General features: G+C 31.8%; 1 pseudogene; it reads right to left on the bottom strand.

Moving 5' to 3' along the window:
* Positions 1 to 8,968: 8,968 nt before the first annotated feature.
* On the bottom strand, positions 8,969 to 9,084 carry LOC120583901 (uncharacterized; annotated as a pseudogene).
* Between the last annotated feature and the right edge of the window lie 5,343 nt (positions 9,085 to 14,427).

Here is a 14,427-nt window from a genome sequence, read left to right as displayed (position 1 = left end):
ATAACTTTATTGAATAAGGTTTCAATATAAAAGGTCTCTGCTCAGCTGTCTCTGAACTATCTACTTCATTTCATTGATCTATTTGTTCTTATTGTTTTTATACTAATATAATACTTTTTTCCTATTCATATGACTTTGTAACAGTCTATTTTAACAATTTTAGGCCGAGTTGTTCTTTTTTATCTTCTTTCATAATTGCCTTATTTACACGTAGAATTTTCTTTTTCCTGATAAATTTTTAGACTAAATTAATAATTTCCAAAAACACTCAGCTGATTTTTTATTAGAATTGCTTTTAATTGATAAAATTAATTTGGAGAGAATTATCTCTCTATATCCATTAATAGAGTTCTAAAATTTTCTCCATAGAAGTATATGTAATCTCTGGTATTTCCTAGATACTATATAAGTTTATTTGATAGTGTGAAAACATTTTATTATGTAATATATTCTGTGGTTGGTTATTGCAAATGTAGAATAAATATTGATGCTTATAGATTGATTTGTATCTGGCAATCTTGGTGATATTTATTCTAATTATTTGATTATGGATTTTGTTGCTTTATCTGGGTTTCTAATAATTACTTTTATTGTAATAACAAGTTTACTATACTTATTTTTATTTCCTTACAGCTTTTTATGGAACTTTTTCCTATGTTGAATAGAAGTGGTGAGAGTAACACCATTGTTTTATTCATGATATTAAAGGAAGGTATCTAAACTTTCTCTCTTAAATGGGTGCCTGACATTAACTGCTCTCAAATATTTCCAGTTATCTAAGAAACTTGTTCATAAACACATATTGACATTTATAAAATAATTTTTCTTCAGGATTGGATGATCATATGATTTTTCTCTCTAAGCTTATTAATATGATAAAATGTAGTGATGAGTTTTCTAATGCTGAATCATTCTTACATTGCTGAGATAACTCTTAATTGATCATAAAGGTGACTTTTGAATATTCAGTAGAATAGCATTTGTAATATCTTATTTAGAAATTTTTCAAATATTTTGTAAGTAATACAGAAAAGCATTTTGATTTTTTTAATTTTTACTATCCAGTTTGGGAATCAAAAGTACATAGTTTCATGTCATTCATAAATAATGAAAATATGACTTCTTCGTTTCTTATTTGAATGCCTTTTATGTCTTTCTCTTGCCTGATTACACTTGCTAAGGCCTCCAATGTTATATTGAATAACAGTGGCAATACTGAACAGCCTTATCTTATTTCTGATCTTAGAGAGAAGGGTTTTAGTTTTCACCCTTAAGTATAATGTTGGCTGAATGTTTGTCATATATGGCCTTTATTATATTAAAGTACTTTCCTTCTATACTGATTTTGTTAAGTGTTTTGATCATAAGTGGATGCTGTATCTTGTAGTACATATACACAATGGAATATTACTCAGCCATAAGAAGAGATGAAATACTGCCATTTGCGACAACATGGATAGACCTCGAGATAATCATGCTAAGCGAAATAAGCCAGAGAAAAAAAGTTGAAAATCACATGATATCACTTATATGTGAGATATAAACTTAAAAGCAACAAACAAACAAACAGAGACTCATGGACATGGATAATAGATTAGTGGTTACCAGAGGATAGGGGAAAAGGGAGGAAGGGGGAGGTAGGTGGAATAAAAGAGGTCAAATATGTGGTGATGGAAAGAAATCTAATTATGGGAGGGGAACACACAATGCAACATATATATGCCCTACTGTTAAATTGCATACCTGAAACTTATTGTATTTCATTAACAAACGTCACCCAAAAAATAAATTAATTAATTATTTTTTTTAAAAAGTACATAGTTTATAAAATAACTTGGGTAAAGTTCTCTTTTTTATAGTTTAAGAGAATAACTTTTTAAATGTAGGAAATATATATTGTTATGAACTAATTGTGTGTCCTCAATTCATATGATGAAACTCTAACCCCTAATGTGAATGTATTTGATGATGGGGTCTTCAAAGAGGTAATTTAGATTAAATGAGGCTATAAGGATGGGGCATCAATCTGATAGGACTGGTGCCCTTATAAGAAGATGAAGAAAGAAGAAAAGAAGAAGAAACATCAGGACTGTGTGTGTGTACAGAGAGAAAAGGTCACGTGAGGATGCAAAAAGAAGATGATTATCTGCAAGCCAAGGAGAGAGGGCTGAGGAGAAATCAAATCTGGCAATACCTTGATCTTGGACTTCCTGACTCCAGAATTATAAAAAATAAATTTTGTTGTTGAAGCCACCTAGTCTGTCATATTCTGTTATGGCAGCCATAGCAAACCAATACAAATATTCCTTGAGCATTTGGTAGACATTACCTATAATACCATTTTGGCTTCTGCTTTCATGGAGAAAGTTCTTTTAGTTATTTTAATGCATTGACCTGCTCTGAGTTTTCAGTCTTACATATTAGGGACATTTTATATTTTTCTAGAAATCTATCTATTCCAACTAGTTTCAACAATGTCTAGAAATACATCTATCTCACTAGAACGTCACTGGTATATATTTGTTCATAATATGCTTTTATTATTTTTATCTATAATTCTATCTCTGGTCATTTCCTCTAATTTATTCTGCATTACTTTTTCCTCTTCCTGAAACACTCTTCCTTCAGATATCTACTCGACTCACTTTCTTACTTCATTCAAGTGTTTACTCAAATATCACTCCCTCACTGGCCCTTCTTGGATCATCCGATTTAGAAACACAATTGTTAACTAGCCCTCCCTCCCGCTTCCTGCTTTACTTTGCATCATTACACTCATCTCCTCTAATATACTGCATGGTTGTTGTTTGTTTGTTTAATTTTGTCTCTGCCTACTCCAATTTAAGTTTCTTGAGGGCATGAAGTTTGGTGTATTATTTTTTCTACTGCCACATACCTACCATATAGAAGAGTGCCTGGCACAGTATATGTGCTCAACTAATAACTGAATAAATGAATAAATGAGTGAATCCTCTATTTGTTTATTTGCATATTCTCTCTTCTTTTTTTTTTCCTCAACTAGTCAATCTATTAATACATCTATTTTATAAATCTTTCAAGAAGCCAGCATTTAGGATAGTTTTACTCACTTTTTTATTGTTTTTATCTAAATTATTGATTTCTTCCCTTCATTTCTGCCTGCTTTGGGGCGGGAGACGGGGATTCTCTTCCTCCCTCCTAGCACATGAATCAAAGTTAAAAACATAGATTTACTATCCCCAGCCTTTTTGTTTTCATTACCATTGTTTCAGAGGAGTGGCGGTATCTTTTTCCTCTATCATCATAGGTTCTCTTGTTGGGGTCTTAACAATTATACTGACAAAAGGCAAATTAACAAGAGAAAACCAAACAGAAGTTTATTAACATGAGCATGCAGACACATGGGCACACTCAGTGATGAGTAATTCTAAAGGGTGGTTAGAATTTGAACTTACATAAGCATCTTAACAAAAGAACAATAATTTTTTAGAGAAGTAACAAAAAAAAGAAGTTTGATCTAGGGACAGCAAAGTGTGGGAAGGCAAATATATGGGGAAACTAATGGTAGAAAAGGGCTAATTTTAGCAAAGTTTCCTCTAGTGCTGTGTCTGGGCTAATAAAGGTCTAGAGTTGTCTCTGGGAAAGAAGGAAGGGGGACACCTTTACAAATTTTTATCCTGCTCTTAGGCAAATAGAGGGAAGCAGGGAGCTTCCCTTGTATCTGCTTCTTCTGAAATGCCTTCAGCTCAAAATAATTTCTATGTTAAAGTGGAATATTTTGGGGTGGCATATTCTTCTATCCTTCACTATTGTTGGGGTCTTATTTGATAATGCCCATGATAATAAAATGCTCTTTGCATCATCCTGAACTTTAATTCAGATGACAACTTATTGCAAAAAAAGTGTAAAACATGTAGTAAATTTTAAAATAATGCTCTAAAAATCTTCCACGTTTGATTCATATTTTGTATTGTTTCTTTTTTTTCCTTTGGTGAATGGCTATTCAAATAGTGGCACCCAGTAGGTTAAGAGCTCTAATCAGCCTTGCCTTTAGTGTTCTACTTTCAAATTGATTTAATGGGATTTAAGTAATTTTACTATATTTAATTATATAACTGTAAATTTTCAGCCTATAGATATAAAATGTAAAATGCTAAATTTGAGTACTTGGAGGAGGAATTGAAGTCCTTATATTGATAAAGGATTTAACGATTGTTGATGATATAGTATTTACATGGGTAATGTTGACTTCAAGATCTATTCATTCATACTCTACTGTATTGCATAGGAGAGTTCTAGAGCTGGATATTATACAGATGGAGTGAAAACTTTGAATTCTGATCAATTTAAAACACTTCATTTGAAATTCTATCATAAATCATGCATATTTACTGCCACAGTAGTAATTAACTAAGCTTTATGCTAAGTTTTTATCTTTTTCTTTAATCAAAATATACTTGTTTTATGGTTGCTTGGTGCAGAACATAAACTATATCTATTGACAGCTAGTAGACTGTTATTTTAAAATTTAAAATATGGAATAAAATATGTCTTACAGAAGAGTAGCCAATAAGGCTGCCTTAAGCATAAACATGAAGAAAAGGCTTATGCACTATTTATTTTAAGGATATTAGCTGTTGGATGCTGGTAAAAATCTATAGTTTATTTTCCTCGCGTGACAGGTTACATCAACTGAATTTTCTCTTAGGGCAGGCAGGATATGAGCAAGGTATAAAAAGATGATTTTAGGTTTAAATAGGAGCTCTTTGGATCATGATTAGAGCATTGAACTACCCATATTTCCTCTGATTTTGAACAAAAGAAAATTATTTACCTTATATAAGCATATGGTTAGGTATATAAAATTTAAAAGTGAATTACCACAGAAAATTAAATCTAAGCTCATTCAGTCTGTAAATTTATGTTGTATTTAGATCACATAATTTTATTGCTAGAAGTGAATACAGAACATAATTAACTAATGCCCTGATTTTAAAGATTTGGAAAATGACCAAAAAGTGACCAGAGCAAAACTGCCTAGAGTGGAATCAGTTTTCTGGAGATTAAGAGCACAGAGTTTTCAGTCCAAGTTCCATTATTTAAAGTTGATTTACTCTGAGGAAGCCACTTCTCTAAGTTTCTACATTAGTGTTTTTTTTTTTTTAAGTAGATATATTTAAATGATTATGAAAACAAAATAAATGGCAGACACTTTGTAAGTATTTAAATGTAGTGACATATCTTATGGGTGAACTCGCAATGTTTATAACAGTCTTGTGAAGTAGATAGTATTAACTTTCCCATTTTAAGATGAAAAACCAATGCATAGAGAAGAAACTTGCCCAAGATAACATGGCTGGTAGAAAGGAGAGTCATGACTCAAAACCAGGCTATCCGGTTTTGAATCCAGGCTCTTAACCACTAGGTATACTATAGCCTATAGATAGGTGAGATGTGTTACGTATATTTTAACTATGACTTTGTTCTTTCCTTTAAACCATTGCCATTTCAACTCCGGGATTATTATATTCTGAATTTCATTCATTTCATTTTCCTAACATTAATCTCTCACAGTTTATCAACCAAAATTTAGTGATTACTCTTCTTGGTCTTGGTATTTTTCACCATCGCCACCAGTTTCTCTCTGGTAAAACTACCTCCTCTTCTGCTGAGCAAATTATAAAATTAGAATTTTGAAACAATTAGGGACCTGAGGTCACAAGGTAATCAATTAACCTAAATTATTGCATTAAAATTTATCTAATTTCATTCCTATTTCTTCTTCTTTACATTTATGTTCTAATATACTCTTTCTTAAATTCTAATTCTAATATTCTAATATTTTTTCAATAGTTTACATTTCTCTGTACTCTTGATTCTTTTTGATTTACTAAGATTCATGACAATATTTTGGTTTAAAACCTCACTTTTTTTATGATGAGCAATTCTCTGATCTAGTTTATTAATTTTGACCTATAATTCTGGTGATATTCTGCTGTTTGTTTGTCTTATGCTCTTTTTATTTTCATATTTTCATTTTAAATTTGTTTTATGATTTTCTTTAGTGTTAAGAAAGTAATACATCTATTTTGCATATGAAAAAATAAAGAATTTATGTAAGTCTATATATTAATTATCCTGAAGCCTAAAAGAGAGGAAGGAGATAGATATATCATATCGAAGCTCTAATGCCTAACCAATAAAACTCAGAAACTCATCTAGCTGACACCTATAAACTCCAGACTGGATAGTGTTTTCTGCTGACTATCAATTAGAAAAGTGATTGATGGTTGTATTTCACAGGCAAATAACAAACTTATGAAGTCTGGATATCTGCAAGTAATTTTTATCTACAAATAACCCTTCAAAACTTATTGCAGAGATATAAATCTGACAACCAAGTTTTTATTTTTCAGCATAGATCAGTATTTATAATTCTTTTCTCCATTCAAAGAATTCAAGAACAATTTTAGCTTCTAGCTAAATCATAAAAGTTCCCAAATCACTACGTGACTCAGAATCCTACTTTTTACAATACCCAATTAATCAATTCTTATCTTGGAAACCTTTATTGCTAAGTCCCGTGTCCAAGACTATGTTCATAGCTAAGACTGTCTCCATTTCCTGGCAAGGGTCATGTACTTCAGATCCTGGCCATCTTTGCTTATATTTGGTCATGTAGAACCCAGTCAGTTGTGAGCTCCAGCACATAATTTACTGCACTACATTTTCATTCACCTTAGTAGACACATAGATGTCTATCATGGTTTTTAACCTCCTTTTCTTCTTTAAATTTATTATATTTTCCAGTCATTTCCTTGTGGCAGAAAGGAGCAGAGTGGATCCAGGTAAACCTTCAGAGATTTTAGACCATGTACCACAAGGGTATTTTTGTAGTCACATATTCTTAGAAAAAAAAAATAAAGTAAAAATATAATTACCAAACATATCTGAAATTACTCCATACAAATGGAGTCTATGTTTCCAATCTAATATTAGAGAAAATATTACAAGAAAAAAGTTGAAGTTGTAAGAGCTGAGTCCTCCACACTGTAATATACATTCAGTGTCTAATGCAGGGACTTTGAAAAAGATAAAAATTTTTGTTTGTTTCATTATTTTATTAAATCTTTAACTTCGTTGGCCTGTATCTTGCTACTTGGTTCAGCGCAAAAGGGAAGAAAATGGCCTCTTTAAAATTCACACACTAAAATAAAGCTCATTCATCCAGAAGTAATAATGTAATGAGTGCAATGGGAATAGCTATCAGGAAATGCAATGATATTACATTTATTCCTTTTAAAAGATAATTCAGATCTACTCGATATAATTAGTAGAGAAATAAAAGTAAGAAGAGGCTTAGAAATTGTATCAGTAAGATAAATGGTTTAAGCAAAGATCAATTAAGAGCCATCTAGAGTATTTAGTGCTCAGAACAAGTGTCTAAGAATAGACTAGTACATAGAATAAAGCTATGAAATTCACCAGGAAAAAGCCAATAGGTTGGCGAAGACAAGCGAGCCAATACTGAGAAAACCTCAACAGTTTTGCTAGTGATAGAGTATCTAATTGAACTATATATTTTTTTCTTTGAACCTTTTTTCTTGTTGCTTGTTTCTAATAATACAGGCTAGAGAAGAGGCAGTCTTATACCCAGGAAAAGAATGAGAATATCTTTGAGTGGGTGATGTGAGGGGGGCCATATATATGCAGTTTGAAAAAAAGTAGTTTGAAATACTTTTTTTAGAAATATAAAATACAAAATAAAAGTTCTATAAAACATTGCAGGCAGTCAAGAATACATAAAGTATATGACTATAAAAAACTAATTGCAAAACAACGAGATACCACTTTATGACTATTAGACAGTCCAAAATCTAAAACAGTGAAAACAACAAATGCTTGTGAGGATGTAGAACAATAGGAACTCTCATTCATTCGTGGTGGGAATACAACATGGTACATACAGTCACCTTAAAGGACAGTTTGGCAGTTTCTTATAAAACTAAACATACTCTAACCATACAACCCAGCAATTGCTCCCCTTTGTATTTACCCAAAAGAGGTGAAAGTTATGGTCACACAAAATCCTGCACGTGGGTTATTCAATTATAGGAGTTTCTTATATTTTTGGAGATTAACCCCTTGTCAGATAAAAGGTTTGAAAATATTTTCTCCCATTCCCTAGTTTGCTTTTTCTTTTTTTGATTATTTTCTTTGTTGTGCAGAAGATTTATAGTTTGATATAGTCCCACACATTTAATTTTTGTTTTTATTGCCTGTGTTTTTGGTCTTATTCATGGAATCATTGCCGAGACCAATGTCATGAAGCTTTTCTCCTATGTTTTCTTCTAGGAGTTTTACATTTTTTCATATTATTTTTAAGTGTTTAATCCATTTCGATTGTTGTGTATAGTGTAAGATAAAGGTCTAATTCCATTTTTTCCTTTTTACATGCGGATATCCAGTTTTTCCAATACTATTTATTGAAAAGACTATCATTTCCCCACTGAGTATTCTTGGCACCCCTGCAGATTAGTTGACCATACGTGTTTGGATGTATTTCTTTCTACTGTCTATTCTGTTCCAATGATCTATGTATCTATCTTCATACCAGTATCATACTGTTTTCATAACTGTAGCTTTGTAATATATTTCAAAATCATGAAGAGTAAAGCCTCTAGCTTTCTTCTTCTTTCTCAGGATTCATGGTACTTTGTGGTTCCATATGAATAGTAGAATTGTTCTTATTTCTGTTAAATACGCCATAGAAATCTGATAGAGATTGTATTGAATCTATAGATTTATTTTTAAAGTATGGACATTTAAAAAATATGAACCTAGGATATTTTTCCATTCTTTTGTGCATTCTTTAATCTCTTTCATCAGTGTTTTGTAATTCAGTATACAAGTTTTTAATCTCCTTGGTTCAGTTTATTTCTTCCATATTTTATTATTTTACAAGTTTTTTTTTTCTTATTATTATTTATGCCTACAGCATCTTGTCTTCCTAGGTGGTCTCCCATCCAAGTACTAACCAGGCCCAACCCTGCTTAGCTTCCGAGATCAGACATCAGGCTTGTTCAGGGTGGCATGGCCGTAGACCATGGACTGTGGCTCCACTGCGGTGCTAACCCAGGACCTTCTGCGTGTAAAGCAGATGTTATACTATGGAACCACATCCTATTATTTGACATGTTATTTAAATGGGGTTTTCTTCCTAATTTCTTTTTCAGATAGTTTGTTGATAGTGTATAGAAACACAAATGATTTTTGTATGTTGATTTTTGAATACTGTAATTTTACTGATTTTATTTCTTAATTCTAACAGGTTTTATGAAATCTTTAGAGCAGAGGTCTCCAAATCCCGTACCCCCAGCTGGGGTTGCACAGCATGAGGTGAGCGGCCATAAGCAAGCGAAGCTTCATCTGTATTTACGGCCACTCTCCACCACTAGCATCACCGCCTCAGCTCCACCTCAGATCCACCTCAGATCATCAGGCATTAAATTCTCACAGGAGCACCAGGCCCCGGTGACAAACGGTTGGGCACCACTGCTTAGAGTTTTCTATATATAACATTATTGTCATCTGCAAACAGGGACAATTTTACTTCTTTCTGATTTATATACTCTTTGTTTCTTTTTCTTGCCTGATTGCTTGGGCTAGGACTTTCACTATTACGTTGAATAGAGTGGTAAAAATGGGTATTTTTGACTTATTTCTGATCTTAGAGGAAAAGCTTGTAATTTTCCACCATTGAATATGATGTTAACTATAGACTTTTCATACATGTTATTATATTATTATATTGTTACTTTCCTTCTATTCTTAGTTTGTTGAGTGTTTTTATCATGAAAAGTGTATTAAATTTTGTCAATATTTTTTCTGCAGCTATCGAGATCATCATGTAATTTTATCCTTCATTTTATTAATATGGTGTATTATATTGATTGTTTTTGCATGTTAAAGCAGCTTTGAATTACAGGGAGAAATCACACTTGGTCAAGGTGTATAATCCTTTTAATGTGCTATTAACTTTGATTTCCTAGTATTATGTTGAGGATTTTTGCATCTATATTTATCAGAGATGTTAACTTATAGTTTTCTTGTCTGGTTTTGCTAACAAAGTAATGCTAACATCATAAAATTAATTGGGAATTTTCTCTTTATTTCAATTTTCTTGAAGAGTCTGAGAAAGATTGGCATCAATTATTTTTTTTAACATTGGTAAGTTCACCATTTTGCCTTGGATATTTCTTTGTTGTGAGGTTTTGATCATTGATTTACTCTCCATACTAGTAACAGGTCAATTCAGATTTTTAAAATTTCTTTATGATTTAATCTATGCATTCTGAATTTGTCTATATATTTACCTTTACCAATGAGTTTTATTTCTTTATGTTATTATGTTTCAAGGAATTTATCCATTTTTTCTAGATTATGCAGTTTGTTGCATATAATTTTTCATAGTTGTCTCATGAGCTTTTTTGTTTATGTGGCTGCCATTATAATGTATCTGTTTCATTTATGATTCTACTTATTTGAATCTTCTCTTTTTTTCTTTAGTTTAACTAAGAATTTATTAACTTTGTTTACCTTTTCAAAAATTGATTCTTAATTACATTGACTTTTTTCTTAATTTTTCTTTTTCTATTGTATTTATTTCTGCTCTAATCTGCTAAATCCTCAGTTCTGTTGATTTGGGGCTAAGTTTTTTCTTCTTTCTCCAGGTCCTTGGCATTAAGTTATATTGTTTATTTGAGATCTTTGTTTGTTTGTTTTTAATGTATGCAATTATTATTATGAACTTGCCTCTCAGTACTACTTTTGTTATATCTGATAAGTTTTGGTATGTTGTGCTTTTATTGCTTGTTTCAAAGTACTTTCTAATTAATTTTTTTAAATTTTTTGACCCAATGGTTGTTCAAGACTGAGTTGTTTAATTTCCACATATCTGTGGATTTTTGAGTTCTACAGTTTTAGGGATTTCTAGTATCATTCCATCGTGTTCAGAAAATATATTTGGTATGATTTTGATTGTCTTAAATTTAGTAAGACTAGTTTTGCAATTTGCATGTGATCTACCCTAGAGAAAGTCTGTGTATTCTGTAACTGTGATTATAGTGTTCTGTAAATGTCTTTTAGGTCCCTTATTTGTTATTGATCTCCTGTCTGGACGTGATATTCATTATTGAAAGTAGGATATTCAAGTCTCTTACTATTGTTGTATATTACCTATTTCTCCCATCATTTTTGTCAATGTTCGTTTTATATATTTATGTGCTCTAATGTTAGATCCATATATATATATATATATATATATATATATATATATATATATATATATGCTTAATTGTTATATTTTCTTGGCAAATTAACCCTTTTATCACTATATAATATCCTTCTTTGTCTCTTGTAACAGTTTTTGACTTAGTCGATTTTGACTGATATAAATGCAGTCACTATTCCTCTCTTTCAGTTATCATTTGATGGAATATTTTTTTCCCCATCTCTTTACTTTCAGCCTATGTGTGCCTTTAAATCCAAAGTGAGCTTATTGCAGACAGCATGTAGTTGTGTCTTTATTATTACTATTATTATTATTATTATTATTATTCATTCTATTACTCTGTCTTTTGACTGACAAGTTTAATCCATTTACATTTAAAATAATTATTAATAGAAATAGATTTACTATTGTCATTTTACTAATTATTTTCTGTTATTTTACAGTAATTTGGTCTATTTTTTCCTCTCTTGCTTTCTTCCTTTGTCTTTTGCTGATTTTTTTTGTATGAATATACTTAGATTCCTTTGAATTTTTTAGTATAACTTTTATAGGTGATATTTTTTGTGGCCACCTTCAGGCCTACATAAAATATGATATAGTTATAATAGTCTACTTTAATCTGATAACAGCTTAAGTTCAATAACATACAATAACTCTACACTTTAATATCTTCCCTACACACACATACACTCAGTCATCACAATGTATAGCTATTTAAGCTGTGTTTTTTAACATATATTTAGTTATAGCTATTTTTAATACTTTCATCTTTTAGCTTTTTTACTAGAAGTAAAATTGATTTATCCATCACCATTACAGTAATACAGTATTCTGAATTTGTCTATATATTTACCTTTACCAATGAGTTTTATATTTTCTTTACATTATTGTGTTGTTGTTTAATGTCCTTTTATTACAAGTTGTAGAACTCTGGTTAGCATTTCTTGTAAAGTAGATCTAGTAGTGATAAATTGAGCTTTTGTTTGCCTGGGACAGTTTTTATCTCCTTTATTTTTTAGACAATGGTTTATAGTGCTCTTGGTGGGCATGTATTTTCTGTTAGCTCTTTGAATTTATTATCTCATTTCCTTCTGACCTATAAGATTTTGCCAAAAAGTCTGTTCATAGTGTTATGGAGTTCCCTTGTGTGTGACAATTCGCATTTCTCTTGCTGCTTTCGATATTCTTAGTTTTTGACTTTTGACAACTTTATTACAGTGTTTCTTGTTATAGATTTCTTTGGGATTCTTTTCTCTTGTATTCTTCAAGCTTCTTTGATCAGGATGTCCATTTCCCCCCAGATTCGGGGAGTTTTCAACCATTATTTCTCGTAATAACCTCTCAGCTTTTTGTTCTCTCTTTTCTCTTTCTGGTATTTCCATAATGCATAAATTCGTCCACTTGATGGTGTTCCATAAGTTTTTTAAAATTTCTTTATTCTTGTCATTCTTTTTTTCTTTATGCTTCCCTGATTGAGTTATTGCCAAAAAAAAAAACTGTTTTTGAGTTCTCCAATCATTTCTTCTTCTTGAAATAGTTGCTTTTGAACTCCCTTAGTAATTTTTTACTTCAGTTATTCTTCAGCTCCATGATTTCTGTAACTTTTTAATATTTTTTAATCTCTGTTGAAATTCTCATTTTGTTTGTGCATTGTTCACTTTGGCGGGCATTTTTGTGAATTATTTTTAATCCTTTATCAATTAAACTATATAGTTCCATTTCACTTGGGTCAGTTTCTGGAGATTAATCCTGTTCTTCTGTTTTGAACGTCTTTGCTTGGTTCTTGGTTTTGCTTGACCTTCTGTGATGCTGCATATGCAGTACACAAAGCAGACACCTCTCCCAATCTTCACAGACTGACCTTGTACAGAAGATGATACCCATAAATCAGCCTAGCCAGAGATTCTGAGGGCCTCTAAACTCTTTTTCTCTTCAGAGAGAAGCAGGCAGCTATGTTTTTTAGCTGTTGACTTTGCATTGAGACAGATGGGGAGCTATGGCATCAACCCTCCAAACACCATTTCCATTCTCCCTCAGGCAGTTAGATTGTACTAGACCCATTAGATCTCAATGACTGGCAAGACAGATTACAGTTCTTTGGGCAGCCCTGGTGAAATTGGAATATGAGATGCATGGGCCAACTTTTTTTTCACCCTAGAGGAAGCTAAGAGCCGTTTTTTGTTTGTTTGTTTGTTTGTTTGTTTGTTTGTTTGTTTTTTCCATTTGTTTTGTTTTTGGGGTTTTTTTGTTTTTTTTCCCTCATTTGTTTTGTTTTGGGTTTTTTATCCTTTTACCCTATGTTGAGCAGAAGCAGAGGCTCTATGGTGTCTACCAGTCCTATCTGCTATCTTTGTCCTCTTCAAAGTGGCTAGACTGTGCTGGATTAAGCAGGAGTGTCATCATTGGCAAGACAAAAGCCAGTTCTCTGAGGAGCTCCTTGCGAAAATTTGGACCCTAAATGTACAGATAAGACCCTTTCTTCAACTTGGAGGACCTGGGAGCTAGAGAGTTTCTTCCTGGTCATATGGTGCTGTTCCAAGAGCAGGTACTCCAGCAAGAGGTTGTCCTAAATCTCCCTGCTGGCTTCAGGACTCTGGTTTCACATTATCTGGGGTATAGGAGTCTTTCAATTACTTTTGGGATTTCTCACCAAGGGAATTTGTCAATGAATTGTTGTTTGCAGGGGACAGGTCCAGGACTTCCTAATCTACCAACTTACAGATGTCACTTCATCACAGGCAGTGAGTCTTCCCTTTTTTTAAATAAGTTATATTCCACTATAAGGTCACTTTCTATTGTATCATCTTTTTTATTAATTTTGGTTTGTTTATTCCTTGTCTTGCTGATACCCGGGCTCTTTCTAGGTTTTGGCTATCACGAGTAAAGCTTCTATGAAAATTTTTGTATAAAATCTTTTGTGACAATGTGATTTCACATCCTTTGGATAACTACTTAGAAGAAGAACTGCTGGGTCATATGGTTTCGCACATTAATATTATTTTTAAAAATCATCAAAATATTTAGGTTTTCTCATATTTTGTAATCCCAAAGGAAAATATGAGAATTACCCTAACTTCATATTATTGACAACATTTGTCATTATCTGTTAGTTTGTTTGTTTGTTTGTTTACTGGTGTATATCAACATACAGTTGT

The sequence above is a fragment of the Pteropus medius genome, unplaced genomic scaffold, assembly GCF_902729225.1.
Source record: "Pteropus medius unplaced genomic scaffold, Ma_sr-lr_union100, whole genome shotgun sequence".
Classification (NCBI taxonomy): Eukaryota; Metazoa; Chordata; class Mammalia; order Chiroptera; family Pteropodidae; genus Pteropus; species Pteropus medius.
This window is presented reverse-complemented; position numbering and strand designations above follow the sequence as displayed.